This window comes from Pan troglodytes, chromosome 20 (assembly GCF_028858775.2).
Source record: "Pan troglodytes isolate AG18354 chromosome 20, NHGRI_mPanTro3-v2.0_pri, whole genome shotgun sequence".
In the NCBI taxonomy this organism is placed as follows: domain Eukaryota; kingdom Metazoa; phylum Chordata; class Mammalia; order Primates; family Hominidae; genus Pan; species Pan troglodytes.
In genome coordinates this window covers 22,397-37,746 of record NC_072418.2, presented here as the reverse complement: position 1 = coordinate 37,746, position 15,350 = coordinate 22,397, and the positions used below count along the sequence as shown (strand labels likewise).

The following is a 15,350-nucleotide window of genomic DNA, read 5'->3' as shown; positions in this document are numbered from 1 at the left end:
CAGATTTATTAATATTTGCTATACATTTGGGTTCTCTCATATTGAGTACATATATTTATAATTATTATATCCTCTTGATTAATTGCTATATATTTATATAATGACTTTTTGTCTCTTTTTACCATTTTTTGCTTAAAGTATATTTTGTCTTACGTAAGTCTAGCTTCCTGTGCTCTTTTCTGGTTTGCATTTGCATGAAATGTGTTTTTTGTTCTTTCAGTTTTAGTATATCTGTGTCCTCAAAGTGGAAGTGAGACTCTTGTACGCAGCACACTATTGGATATATATATTTTTTAATCTGTTAAGACATTCTATGTCTTTTTGTTGTAGAATGTAATTCTCTTACATTTAAAGTAATTATTAATAGGCAAGGACTTACTATTGCCATTTAAAAAATTCCTTCCTAGCTGTTTTGTAGATCTTTTGTTTCTTTCTCTCTTGCTATCTTCCATTGTGATTTGATGATTTTTCTGTAGTGGTATGCTTTGATTGCTTTCTCTTTACCTTTTGTGTATTTACTATAGGTTTTTGCTATGTGTTTAAATAAGGCTTACAAAAACCAGCTTATACTTACAACAATTCATTTTAAGCTGATAAAAACTTTATTTTAATTCCATACAAAAATCCTACACGTCTTCCCACCCCAACATTTATGTTTTTAATTTCACAATTTACATCTTTTTATATTTATAATATTTAAAAATAATTCTAAATTCAGAATACAGAATACACACTAGTACTGTAATGATAATATGTAAATCACTTATAATTCTAAACACTAAAAGATAAATGTTATTAAAAATAACTATAGCCTCAGTAATTTGTTAATGGATATGCAATATGTAAATAAATTCCTATTTTTAATCTAATCCATTAGGCAAAATTAATTACATTTCTAGTAGGAACTTAGCCATGTAATACATTTCTACAGTTCTTTGCATAGCTGTAAAATGATGTTGTCTATTACCTGAGGAGACCACGGTGAGGAATGATGACAAAGTTAAAGATATTTCCTTATATCTTGAATCAGATCTTCAGTTTAGATTAAGAATTGCTCTGAGACATTTATATTAAAAAGTGTGTATCTCAAAGGAAGTATTTGCTTTTCATTATTCTTTCTGTCCTTCATTAGAAAGGCCAGAATTATATTTTCTTCAGCTGAGCATATATGACAGGAATTTTCTTTCTTGCACCAAGGATTAATGGTGAGATAGCTAGTTTATTTAGAAAAATAAAACACTGACTACATCACAAAATACTGTCTGCAAATTGAAATATAATTTATGTGCTCTTTATTCTCTTTTAAATTTTCAGATTTCAGCATGCACATTAGAATTGTTAGTTACTAAAATTATTAGTTATTACAATTTAAGTATTATATGAATATCCATGTTTACATTATTATTAGTATTTTGTTTTCCCCAGGAACTAAAGCAGTGGCACATTGTACAATTGATGATGCCTTCAAATTGATAAAATATGATGACTATTTTAAGGACGCTTAACATAATTTTTATGATGTCCTCCCCCACCCCTCAGACATTAAATGTGTTGTTTTGTCGTTGTTGAACTGGGTTGATTACATTTTTGGCATCCCTTCTCGTTAGCTTCAATGTCTCACCAGCTTTATTTACAAATGGTGTTTAAGTCTTCCTTTATTCTGCAGAGATGAATGTTTGTTTCAGTGTGGATCAAAAAGCAAGGGGAACAGGGTAAATACTATTGGCTTTACTTTTAAGATATCACCTGCAGCTTTTCATCTTCTAATACGCTGTTTGGCGTGTTCATTATATTTGTCTCCGAATAATAAATTACATGAAAGCACTGTGTTTTTAAATATGCCTTTCTTTTGTATTTTTCTAAAGGAGGAGTAGACTCAGAAGAAAATACCAGATTATTGGAAAGTTTTGCAGTTTAAAGTAAGATTTCAGGGGAAAAATAAAGAAATTTGAGCCTTGGTGATTGCAATCTTAAATATTCTGGTTTTAGCTTCTTTGGTGTAGTCTGTAAATTGATTTAGCATATATATAGGGAAAAAAATTTGGCCAAAGTCTGCGATATGTTCAATTAACAGTTTTATTGTGTTCTTAGAAAATAAAATTGAACAAATTATTCACTTAACTTATTTTAAAGTTAAAACTTTTACATTGTTTCACATTCTCTCTTAATTGAGAGAAATGCTAAATGTTAAACATGGAGAAGGTTGTCTAAATGGTTAGTTCACAGCTTGGAAATTTTCCATCTGCTACTTCAGTCATTTGTAGTCACATTCAAATATAGTAGAATGCCTGTAAAGAAGGAAAATGTCATTGAATCTTTGTTATAAAGCAGAAGTATTTCAAAAATTGCTGATTGGCTACCGGAGACAGAAAAAAAAAAAGCACTGCATAGTTTGTGGCAAACAGCTATAACACAGTTGTTATAATAGTATCCAAAGAATAGCTATGCTTTCATAAAACCTTTTCACCTGGAAAGTATATCTAACACAGACACTTCCATAAAATCATACTAAACATAGTTCTTTCAGCTTGTGAGTATAACTCCAATTTATTGTACTAAGTGAAATAGAAGAAATGTATGATATTCCCCAAAAGCTATAGATATTTAAACATTTTAAATTTTCTAAAGAGACTGTTTAAGCTTCAAATACGCTTTTACATTTTTATATTAAATATATTTCTTAACTCAAAAAGTCACAGGGAAAACATGCGTTGTTAGCTACAGATAGATATAAAGTACAATGATTCATATTAGTCAAGCAATTCATTCAGTAATCATATGTCTAAAGTTGGTAATAATTTATCAAGGACTAGAGATGTTAAAATGTTGTTTTTATTTGCTTAATTATCAGTGTGGGAATGGCTGTAGGGAGGGGAGTTTAGTATAAAACAAGTTGGAAAATCTATTTTACCAGAGAGAATATATTAATGTAGCCTGAAGTTTGTCATATTTGTTACAGTGAAGTTACAGAGCGAGGAGTTAGATCACTGAGTCCATTTGGAGCCTGAGACATCTACTTATGAAATCTTCCACATGACAGATGTGCAGGTAGTTTGGTTCCCCTGTGGCTCAGAGATGTGGAAGAAGATCAGATCAAACCAGACTAATCTCTGCTTCTTAGTGAGTGCAAACTTCAGTCATATGCATTTCATCTTTTCAATTTTTGTTTCATCTGCAAAGATTTTAATGTTCTTTGTTTAAAGAGACTTAAATCTATCATTGCTACCAACTTTAGCCTTATTCTAAGCAATTATAGGCCAACAAAACCCTATAAGCTTTGTAATAAGTTGAATATTTGCCCCACTCCACAATGCATATCTTGAAACCTTAATCCCCATTGAGATGGTATTTGGAAGTGGGGCCTTTGAGAGGTAATTTGGAGTAGATTAGGTCATGAGGATGAGGTTCTCATAATGGGATTAGTGCTCTTACAAAAAGAGGATGAGACAGGAGCTCTCATGCGCTCTCTCGCTCTCTTGCTCTCTGTTTCTATATACTGCATAGTCATTTCTAGCATCACCTGAGTTAAGAGTGTGATACTTTAGAAAATACTCTTCTAAGTATTTGCAAAGTTAAATGAGTTGACCTCATGTCCCTTAGAGGAAAGTCTAAACAATGTGTGAGGACCAGAGAGTCCATCAGGAATCTTGCAGTACTTGTCATGCCTCAGTCACACATGAAGAACTGGCCTGACCATGTTTCTGGATTCTATTTTACTTCCACATCACAGAATCTGTGAAATCAGCTGCAACTCCATCTTCCCAGTTACAACCACCACCAATTGCAAAGTTCAGCTCCAGAAGAAGAAAGGCTTTTCTCATTTAGCTCTTTTAGTGCTCTTCTCTTCAATGCAAGACATTGGACTTACTTGGTTTGTAAAATTTCCTCATTCTGGTGGAGTAATAAGGAAGTAATGAGAATAGGACTAAGAATTATGAACTCTTACTATGTTTTTGCTTAGAGTAGTTGTCCTTTTACTTATTCTCTGAAACCTTTTTAAGATAAAAATGAATTGTCTCTACTTTTCCTCAGTATGAACTCATCGGTCTCTCTTTCAAGTCATCCAACTCATGTCCATGATTTCTCTCTAATGATTATTCTCTAGTTAAGTTGAAATCAGAACTAAAGATGCAGTTCAGACTGCTGGTTTTGCTGAGTGTGGTGGCTCATGCCTGTAATCCCAGGACTTTGGGAGGCCGAGGCGAGTGGATCACCTGAGGTCAGGAGTTTGAAACCAGCCTGGCCAACGCGGTGAAACCCGGTCTCTACTGAAAATACAAAAAATTAGATGGGCATGGTGGTAGGTGCCTGTAATCCCGCTACTCAGGAGGCTGAGGCACAAGAATCGATTGAACTGGGAGGCAGAAGTGGCAGTGATTCGAGATCATGCCACTGCACTCCAGCCTGGGCGACAGTGAGACTGTCTCTCTCTCTTCTCTCTCTCTCTCTCACACACACACACACACACACACACACACACACAACAGACTGCTGATTTTAGTAGTATGGAAGACCAGATGACCTAAAAACTGTGACACTATTTATTCCTAGAAATGTCAACTATAACATAACGTGCATTGATTTAAATGTCAAGCTGAGCTTAAAAAGGGGAAATCTCCAGGTGAGAGAAAAAAAGAGAGAGTATTGAGAAATAGAACAGAAAGACAAAGTAAATGCCAGAGTTAGGGAGTAAGAGCATATGGGATGGACAAGATGGAGAGAAAGGGGAGAGGAGAGCCAGAAGTGAGTGAATTGCAAAAGAAGCACAATTAGGCTGATGACTGACTTCTTAACAGCAAGAACAGAAGTCAGAGGACAGATATAATTTTCAGAGTTCTAAAAACTATTAATTGTTAGCCTAAAGCAAAGCAAAACTTTTTCAGGAAAGAGGGTTAAGATGGCATTGAAAGATAACACACACACACACACACACACACACACACACACACAAAATAATATTATTTCACTGCACCAGATTCTGCAGTTCAGACAAATGAACTATGTAAATGTGAATCTCAGAAAGACACAAAATGAGCTCAACCAGGGATGTGATGAAAAATGGCAAACACATGGATAAACCTAAATATACCAATGAATGGCAAGTACATATTGTATGTTGAATGTTTATATACTGCTGGGAAGTATAGAATTACTTTGGAAACTGGTTTGGCATTATCACCTAAGGTTGAAATTGTACATACCCCGTAACCAAGCAATTCCATTTCTAGATACATAAGGAGAAATGTGCAAAATGAGAAAACAATACCTTAGAAGAATCAACCCCAAAATCATTAACGGTGGAATGGCTAACTACAATATATTTTCATATAATAAAACACTAGACAGCATTCAGAATTACTGAATTACAATATACACATTAACACTAATGAATTAAAATACTATCTTGAGGAAAATACCATATGGCGTTGGTTAAAATCTCTAATCATTATAATCTCTGTTGCTGATACAGAGAAAGCTTCCATTCATCTAAAGTTAAAAACCCAAATACCATTTTATTTAAAAAGGACCTCCCTGATGTTTACTATATTCTGTCACTATTATTAGAATTTTAAAATGTTAGGCCGGCTACGGTGGCTCATGCCTGTAATCCCAGCACTTTGGGAGGCCGAGGTGGGCAGATCACGAGGTCAGAGATCGAGACCATCCTGGCTAACACGGTGAAACCCCATCTCTACCAAAAACACAAAAAAACTAGCCAGGTGTGGTGGCACACGCCTGTAGTCCCAGCTACTTGGGAGGCTGAGGCAGGAGATTCACTTGAACCCGGGAGGTGAAGGTTGCAGTGAGCCGAGATGTCACCACTGCACTCCATCCTGGGCAACAGAGCGAGATTCTGTCTCAAAAAAATAAAAAAGTTAACTCATTTAATCACATAACAACCTAATGAAATAGAAACTGTGAGAGGATATTTGGTGCACCTGCAAATGAAAAAAAATCATAAAAGCAAATAAATGAAAAATAATTCAGTGTACTACTCACCTTGAGAGATGAGCAATGAGGGGTTAGAATCAGCAAGAAAGACACTGGAGGCTTCAAAACTATCAGGAGATTGACATTTCATAAACTGGTAGGTTCATATCTTTTATTCTTTAAAGCAGGCATATATTTTACTCATTTTTATTCATGTGTAATAAAAATTTATACATTTCATAATAAAATGTAAATAAGTGAGAAAAGTTTGTGCTGCTCAATAGACTAATCAATCAAAACTGGCTATATATATAAATTAGATTATAATCATAGATAATATACAATAAAGTCTAAAGTAAAGACTTAAATGTGCAAACCACAACTATCAAAATTTAAAAATTATGGAAACATCTTGAATATTAGAGAAAAAAATTAGAGAAACTTTAAGGCATTAATCATAGAAGAAGTGATTGATAAATTAAAGGTCATTAAATTTTTTTTTAGTTTGAAGGACACCATACAAAACAAAAAGACATTTCACAGACTAGGAGAATATATTTGTCATACAGATAAATAAGAGGATTAGAATGGAGTATGTGGAATATAAACCTGTAAATAAGAAAACTATAATCCAATTGGAAAAAGAATAGGAGATATGAACCATCAGTTATAAGCCAGAGCAAAATACCAAAGTGGCCCTTTAAAAGTATGTATTTAAAAATATTTCATTTTAAATTTTATCTTTTATTTATTTTTATTATATTTTAAGTTCTGGGATACATGTGTAGAACGTGCAGGTTTGTTACATAGGTATACATGTGCCATGGTGGTTTGCTGCACCCATCAACCGTTCATCTAGGTTTTAAGCCGCGCATGCATTAGGTATTTGTCCTAACGCTATCCCTCCCCTTGCCCTCAACCCACCACAGGCTCCGGTGTGTAATATTCCTCTCCTTGTGTCCATGTGTTCTTGTTGTTCAACTGCCACTGTGAGTGAGAACATGTGGTGTTTGGTTTTCCGTTCCTGTGTTAGTTTGCTGAGAATGATGGTTTCCAGCTTCATCCAAGTCCCTGCAAAGGACATGAACTCATTCTTTTTTATGGCTGCATAGTATTCCATGGTGTATATGTGCCACATTTTCTTTATCCAGTCTATCATTGATGGACATTTGGGTTGGTTCCAAATGTTTGCTATTGTAAATAGTGCTGCAATAAACATATGTGTGCATGTATCTTTATAGTAGAATAATTTATAATCCTTTGGGTATATATCCAGTAATGGGATTCCTGGGTCAAATGGTATTTCTGGTTCGAAATCCTTGAGGAATCGCCACACTGTCTTCCACAACGGTTAAACTAATTTACACTCTCACCCAAAATATTTCTTGATGTAAAAATTACATAATTTTTACAATCTCAATAATTTTCATAATTTCCATAATTGGGAAAATACAAATTAAAATGTCAAATGTGAAATGCAAGGATGTGGAGCAACAGGAATTCATGTTCATTGCTGGTAGAAATACCAAGTTATATAGCCGCTTTGAAAAAGGTTTGATATTTTCTTCTAGAATTAAACATAGTCTTACCATGTCATCCAGCAATCAAGTGCTTTAGTATTTACCCAAATGAGTATATTCACACAAAAAACCTAGATACAGATAGGTGTTTATAGCAGCTTTATTCACAATTGCTAAAACATGGAAGCAACCAGGATGTCCTTCAGTAGATACATAGGTAATAAACTGGATCACATCCAGAGAAAAATATTATTCAATGCTAAATAAATGAGCTGTCAAGCTGAGATATGAAGGAAATTTACCTGCCTGTTACTAAGCAGAAGAAGCCAGTATGAAAAGGCTACATACCTTATGATTCTGACAATATGACATTCTGGAAAAAAGTGAAACTATGGAGGTAGTAAAAACATTAGTGTTTGCCATTGTTTAGGGGAGAGGGTGGGATGCATAGATGGAGGATTTTTAGAGCAGTAAAACTAGTCTGCATGATACTGTAATTGCTGATCTAAGTGCTGACAGGAATAGGGTGTCAGATTTGGGGTTGATGAGAACAAAAAGATATGCCAGTGTCCAACAAGCATATGAAAACATGCTCAACATGATCAAATAAGGAAAATGGAAATCAAAACCACAATGAGACATCACCTCATACCCATTAGGATGGCCACTATCCAAATAATAAAAAATAGCATTAGTGAGACTATAGAAAGATCAAAATTCTTGTGCATTCTTGGTGGGACTGTAAAGTGGTTTAGACATTATGGAAAGCAGTATGACCATTCCTCAAAAAATTAAAAATAGAATTATCCTATGATGTAGCAATGCTACTTTCAGATACATATCCAAAATAATTCAAGCAGAATCTTGAGATTTTTGCCTCCCCTTGTTCATTGCTACATTATTCACAATAGCTAAGAGGTGGAAGAACCCAAATGTCTATTAACAGATGATTGGATAAAGAAAATGTGGTATATACGTACAATGGAATATCATGCAGCCTTAAGGGGGAAGGAAATCCCATCACATGCTACCACATAGATGCTGTGGACTGAACATATTTTCCCAAAATTTATATGTTGACATTCCAACCCCCAACGTGATGGTATTTGTATGTGGGATAATTAGGTCAGGAGAGTAAAGCTTTCATGGATGGAATCAATGCCTTTATAAAAAGACAGGAGAGAGCTTGCTTTTTCTCTCCCTATTCTCTACCATTTGAGGATACAAGGAGAAAATGGCCGTCAGCAAACCAGGAAGTGGGCCAGACACCACTTCTGCTGGCACCTTGAGCTTACACTTCCCAGCCTTCAGAACTAAGATAAATAAATGGCTGTTTAAGACACTCAGTGTGTAATGTGTTATAGCAGCCTGAACTGACTAAGACAATGGATTAACCTCGAGGACATCATGCTAAGCTAAATAAGCCAGTCAGGAAAGTACAACCATTGTAGGACTCAACTCATATGAATTATTTAAGGTAGTCAATATCATAGAAACAAATGTAGAAAGGTGCTTGCCGAGAGCTGGGGGGAGGGAGGAAGGAAGGAGAACAAGTGTTTAATGGATATAGTTTCTGGTTTTTGAGATTAAAAAAAGCTCTAAAGATCTGTTGTACAACCTTGTGAATAGCCTTAATACTATTTACCACAATAAAAACAATTAGAAAACAAACATGAGAAAATACAAATTGGTACAAACTAGTATTTGGATAAGGGTCCCTCTGAAGGCATTAGTGAAGGGGTAGAAAGAGGAAGAATGAGGTCTGAGCATTATAGAAAGGTTTTCTTTCTTTCTATTCTTTCTTCCTCATTTATTTGTTAATATAAGGATCTGAAACAATGCTATAATAACAATTTACTTAGTCTTAGTGGTGGAGTCATGTATCTATTATATAATTTTCTTAATTTATATGAATGTTTAAAGTTATTCATAATTAAAGTCATTTTTTTAAAGAAAAGATGTAATTGAATCTGAAGCAGTTCAGTCGATGTCTTCTTTGTCTCAAATGCAAAGTTATTGACACTCAATTCGCTGGGCTTCTGTCCTGCCCTGAAATGTTCTTCTCTTGAAGGAAGAATAATAAAATCAGAAATCGGCCGGGTGAGGTGGCTCACGCCTGTAATCCCAGCACTTTGGGAGGCCAAGGCGGGCGGATCACGAGGTCAGGAGATCAAGACCATCCCGGTTAACACAGTGAAACCCCGTCTCTACTAAAAATACAAAAAAATTAGCCTGGCATGGTGGCGGGCGCTTGTAGTCCCCGCTACTTAGGTGGCTGAGGCAGGAGAATGGTGTGAACCCGGGAGGCGGAGCTTGCAGTGAGCTGAGATCGTGACACTGCATTCCAGCCTGGTCGACAGAGCGAGACTCTGTCTCAAAAAATAAAAATAAAAATAAAATAAAAAATAAAATCAGAAATCAGTAAATCCTAGGTATTTGTGACTAGAAGTGTATTATCGAGCAAGTTTAAAGTAGTACAGTCAGTGAAGAACATCATATATGTGTTTCCATTTAGCTGTTTATTGAAGTTTCTGTGTATTAAGGTAAGATGATTAATTGTAAATGTCTACTTCCATAAATATACATAATATGCAGCAATTGTGAAGAATAGGAAAACATGTGTGATCCACTGTTTTTTAAGACTTTTACTGTTCTAGTAATGTGTATTTACCCTGAGCTTGGAACACAAATTTACCCATTCTCTCTTGAAATTAATGCATTTCAAAATGGCTGCCTAAATTGGAGCATAGAACATTTTTCTCAGTGCAAATGACAGTCATCTCTGTGGAATTAAAATCTTTGTCTTAAACTAAAACTTTATTATCTAAATATGGAACAAACCAGCTTGGATGAGCATGTGCTAAAGTGAAAGAACTTGACATCCTGCTTTGGTTAAAGGAAAACTTTCATTGAAATTTTGACGAAATACGTCACTTTCCAGATGCCATTTTTGATATAGGACATACAAATAAAAAGTTTACATGCATCTTCTAATGCATTTTAATTATATATTTTTTTCAGTAAAATTATGTAAGTAAATTATGCTCTGAAATGGCACAACAAATTTAGCGATCAAATTAGAAGATTATTTTTAAGACCTTGTATTTAAACATTTTAAAAGGATGATTTTCAAAGAAATTTGTTCCATATATTCCACTGAGACATATAAAATATCCATCAACCTGGCCATTGAATGTTTTGCAGTTCTCAGCAAATTCCCTCAGAAGTGATTTTTATAATCTCATTATAGATTTATTTGAAAATAATTTTTCATCAAGGCTAGTGAATTTTTCTTTCTCTGATTCAAACTCTGTCCTTCAAGATCTTCAAAGTCATCGGCATTCAGAAATGATAAAATGATTGTCTTTTTAATTTTTTTTCACATTTTATTATAACTTTGGATGCGTCAGATTTCTATGGAAGGTAATAACTTTCACCTCTAATTGGGTTCTTATTTTTGCTCAATGACTTAGACGTGAGTATATCCAACTGGATGTGAGATAAAGTTTCCAACCTGTTAGGATCTCCTTTTTTTTGTGTTGTTGTCATTGGCTTTCTATTTTAGGATAGAAAATATTTCTTTTTACATTTATTTTATTTTGATTGTTTAATTTTTTATTTTTTGTTTGGGTTGGGGGGTGGGAAGGTGGGGTCTTACTCTGTCACCCAGACCAGAGTGCGGTGGTGTGATCTCGGCTCACTGCAGCCTCAACCTCCCCAACTCAAGTGATTTTCTCACCTCAGCCTCCCACGTAGTTGGAACTACAGGTGTGGGCCACCATGCCCAGCTAATTTTTGTAGTTTTTTATTTTTGTAGAGATGAGGTTTCAACATGTTGCCCAGGCTAGTCTCAAAATCCTGAGCTCAAGTGATCCACCTGCCTTAGCCTCCCAAAGTGCTGGGATTATAGGTGTGAGCCACCACACCTGGTGAGAAAATATTTCTTATCCCTAAAAACTGACTCCTCTTCTATGTTTTATATATCTGATCTTGGGGAATAGAATGCTCATTTACTTAACAATCGATTAATCATTTCAAACTCACCCCTATGGGATCAGAATACTATTTCCTTGGTCTTAATCTCTCATGTAGACTGAGCTGTATCTGGCAGCCTAATATTCCTGGTCTCTCTTCATCCTCTTATTCATTCCTTCCCAGAGGAAGGAAGAGCAACAATGGATTGGTGAGTTTTCAAGAAGAATCTGAGTATGCATGCCTGGTCCCTCACCTCCTCTTTTCTTTTTAATGTTTACTAGCTGAGGAAATATGAAATCTGGTCAACTCTTCCTTGCTATAGTTTCACACAGGGTAGCCTGGAAGACACAGTTCGGGGTCTTATTTCTGGGTTTCACATTTTAGAAGACCACTTGTCTACAGAAATAGGACATTTTCTTCAGGATTAGCTATATCAATAAAAAGTTGATATTTTGATCTATCTTCCATCTTAGGTCTTAATTGCCTCTGCATTTGAGCTAAGAAATAAACTACTAGTTATTGGACTTTCCCCAGATTCCCAACAGCATGTAAATCCCCAGTCCTCCAGATACTGGACGTTTAGTATTGCTCAGATTTTTGCTCTTTCCTTTAAACCATCTCTGTTTTGGTTTATTAGTTGACTGGATTAAAGAAAGAGGTTAACTATTCTAACTATTATTTTTTTTCAGTGTTAGAGCAACCTACAATTCATGCTTCACACTGATGCCAAAAAGTACATCCTGAAATAGACATTTTATATCTTGTTATTTCTCCATATTTTTGTGTGTTTATTTCAGACTCCCAAGTTGATTTCAGCTGGCTCTTTATGGTAACTGTCTACTCTCCAGTTCCATATCTAATGAGTCAATCAGACGCATGCTTTATTATCATATCACCAGATATTATCGTGTTAAATTCTCACAGTATTTAAAATAAAAAAACAGTTTAATGTATTTCCATGCATTCACACAAGTTTTTTCTCATTGCCCATAAAGACCTTGTATTCTTTTTCACCTAGCAAGATGAGCTCATCAACCTTTGAAAGTCAGTTTAAGCATCAGTTTGCCAAGGCATCTTATTTGACTCCCATCTGATATTTGGTTTTCCTCTGTTTTCTTTCAATACACTGTGAAATCTTCCATTTGTTATTTTATTCATTTATCCACTCTGGTATTCATTCATCCGTCCGTCCATCCATCCATCCATCCGTCCATCCATCCATCCATCCATCCATCCATCTATCCATCTATCCATCCATCCATCTGTCCATCTATCTGTCCATTTATTCACTTGTCAATGTCAGTATACCTACCATATGCCATGGTCTGTGAATTGTGCTATGGATGCAGGGATGAAAGATACCATTCTTGCTTCCCTGGAGTTATATCTTTACCATAAATTTATCCCAAATACCTGTAATGAAAGATACATCTGACTGCCTTGTCCACTAGATGTAAACTATTTAATGGCAGAGATGGCATATTTGACTTGTGTTCTGTGCAGAAAATGCACGAGGAGAGAAGGAAAGACACACACACAATACCTTTAAGGGTAAACAAGCTTTATCCCACATAAATAGCAATGCAGATATAATAAGCAAATGATATAAGCAAATTAACATAAGCAAATTTATATAATAAGCAAATGATATAATAAGTAAATTGCAATGGGAAGGGGAGAAGGGAAAAATATATACATATTTACACTCACCAGACTATGGAGGATTCACCACCAAACTGGGAAGCAACAGCCTGGGCTCCAGAGTTGGACACTGCACTCACCAGACAATGGAGGATTCACCACTAGGCCCAGAAGCAGCGGCCTAGGCTGCAGAGTTGGCCAGTCATCCATGCACAGAGGAGGAGAGGTCTCATGAAGCTTCGGAGCAGCCTGGGACCCTAGCTCTTTTTGTAATGAGTTGTTTGGCATGAGGTCCATTCACAAGGGTCCTTTGTGACTGGGCCCAAGGAACACAAAAAGGTTGACTTGTTTTGTGACTGTCTGTTGTTTTTCAATAACTAACATATAGGAATAGATTGAAATAGAGATTTCTTCTAAACAACACTGGATGAAAGCCTGAAGGGGCTCACACAACCCATTCTGGGACTTCGTGATCATTCTTTGTGTCCATGTTCAATTTAGTTCAGGTTTAATATTTAACTTTTTCTCCACAGCTTGGATTCCCTGCATCTACCACGTGTATGGCACAGACATGTTATCAATACATGTTTATTGAATAACTTATAAATCAGTCATCATCTATAAATGTCTTCCATCCTCAGTAATTTCAGAAATTGTAGTCTTGTATAAAATTTCTAGATGAGGATTTCAGGTTTGACTCTTTCCTGAAACCTTGAATTTTAAATAAGTGAAAATATGTTAAACAAAGATGAGGAGATGTTAGATTTATTGTAGCAGTGGAAGGACAAAGGTTATTTACCTAGTAAATTAGAAAGTTATTTAGATCTTTACTGTGGCTCTTAATTCCAGAATCTGAAACTCCCTTGGTTCCTGCTGATTCTCTAAGCCCTGGCCTTGGGCCTCCCATTGATTTGGTGAGCTCTGAATAGCTTTCCAGTAATTTCCATCTGTACCTTCATCATTTTTCATGATCGAAGATGTTTAGTTATTTACTGTTACTAAAAACAAGAACCTCAATTTTATTTTAGCAGAGTAGCTGATACTACCCACTGTTCTCTATGATATTGTGAGGCATATTTAGAAAGCTTCATTGTGTAAAATCTCTAAAGAAGTAGAAAACCAGAAAACCTGCTAAATGATGCCTGTATATTATTTCTTATCAAGGTAATTTGTCAGCAGACCTCCCAACTCCACCAGAAACGTCAGTTCCTGTAACATTACCTCCACACAACTGCACAGACAATGAATTTGTCTGCAGGTCTGATGATCACTGCATCGAAAAAATGCAGAAATGTGATTTTAAATACGACTGCCCTGACAAATCAGATGAAGCATCCTGTGGTAGGTGGATTCTTAAAATTTGTTTAAATATTGCCACAAAATAGAAAATACAAGTGTAATCTCTAAGTAGCACAGCCTAGCATCATAGTTAGATATTTTCAACATGAGTTAGGGCAACTTCTAAATGTAACAGTTATTCATACAGAAAATTGTAATGGAAGAATCAGAATGCATTTTCTGCCAGGCCCAGTAAGTGGTAAGTGTCTTTAGATTAATGTTCTGGATTCAAAACTATCGTTTTCACAAACTTTACTTGACTCTGGGAGTAGCATTTAGTAGCTCTTTCCATCCATTCCCTTTGATCTGTACTCCTGACACTATAAAATAGGGAATGTTTAGGGAGGTAGATTTATAATACTGTCAAATTAATTCATTCAAATTTTGCCATTGCCAAAATGCACATACAACATTAGTACTATTAAAATATGCGGAGTTCATGAGAAAACCTATCTTAATGCAAATGAGACTTTTATCCCCTGTGTCCTGGTTTTTACCTGCCAATTCAATGGTACCTGCCAATTCAATGGCTTTTCCTAAATGGATCAAAGACAAACTATTTAATTTAAAAATGGACTTCTCAGCCAAAGATACAGTCTGAGAGGAGAAAAATTAATCTGTGACTGAATGAGCAAAGCATAAGATCAGAAGGGTAAACACTTTGAAATATCTTTCCCTTCCCTGTTCTTTATGGAGTAGCCTGTGAATTGACTGTACCATCATATTTCTCAAGTGTCTTGATAATATTAAGGGCTTAGAACAGACAGATAACACAGAGAGAGTATTGAAACCCTTGTTTTATGTCAACCTTGTGAAGAAATTCTAGGACTTAAGAAATCCAGTGAGGTTCATATTTATTCTTTTAATCTAGAAAAAAAGGTTTTTTAATGTACAAATACACCACCAATTAACTATCTAATCTAGACTAAAAAAGTCATAAAATCA

At 35.3% G+C, this 15,350-nt stretch overlaps 1 protein-coding gene across 1 annotated transcript in view; it reads left to right on the top strand.

Moving 5' to 3' along the window:
* Positions 1–14,700, top strand: part of LOC129138110 (phosphoglucomutase-like protein 5) — a 73,807-nt gene extending 59,107 nt beyond the window's left edge. Inside the window, exon 5 of the mRNA XM_063801106.1 lies at positions 14,232–14,700. The gene's annotated coding sequence lies outside the window, so the exon portion shown is untranslated. The remainder of the gene's footprint in view (positions 1–14,231) is intronic.
* The last annotated feature ends 650 nt before the right edge of the window (positions 14,701–15,350 follow it).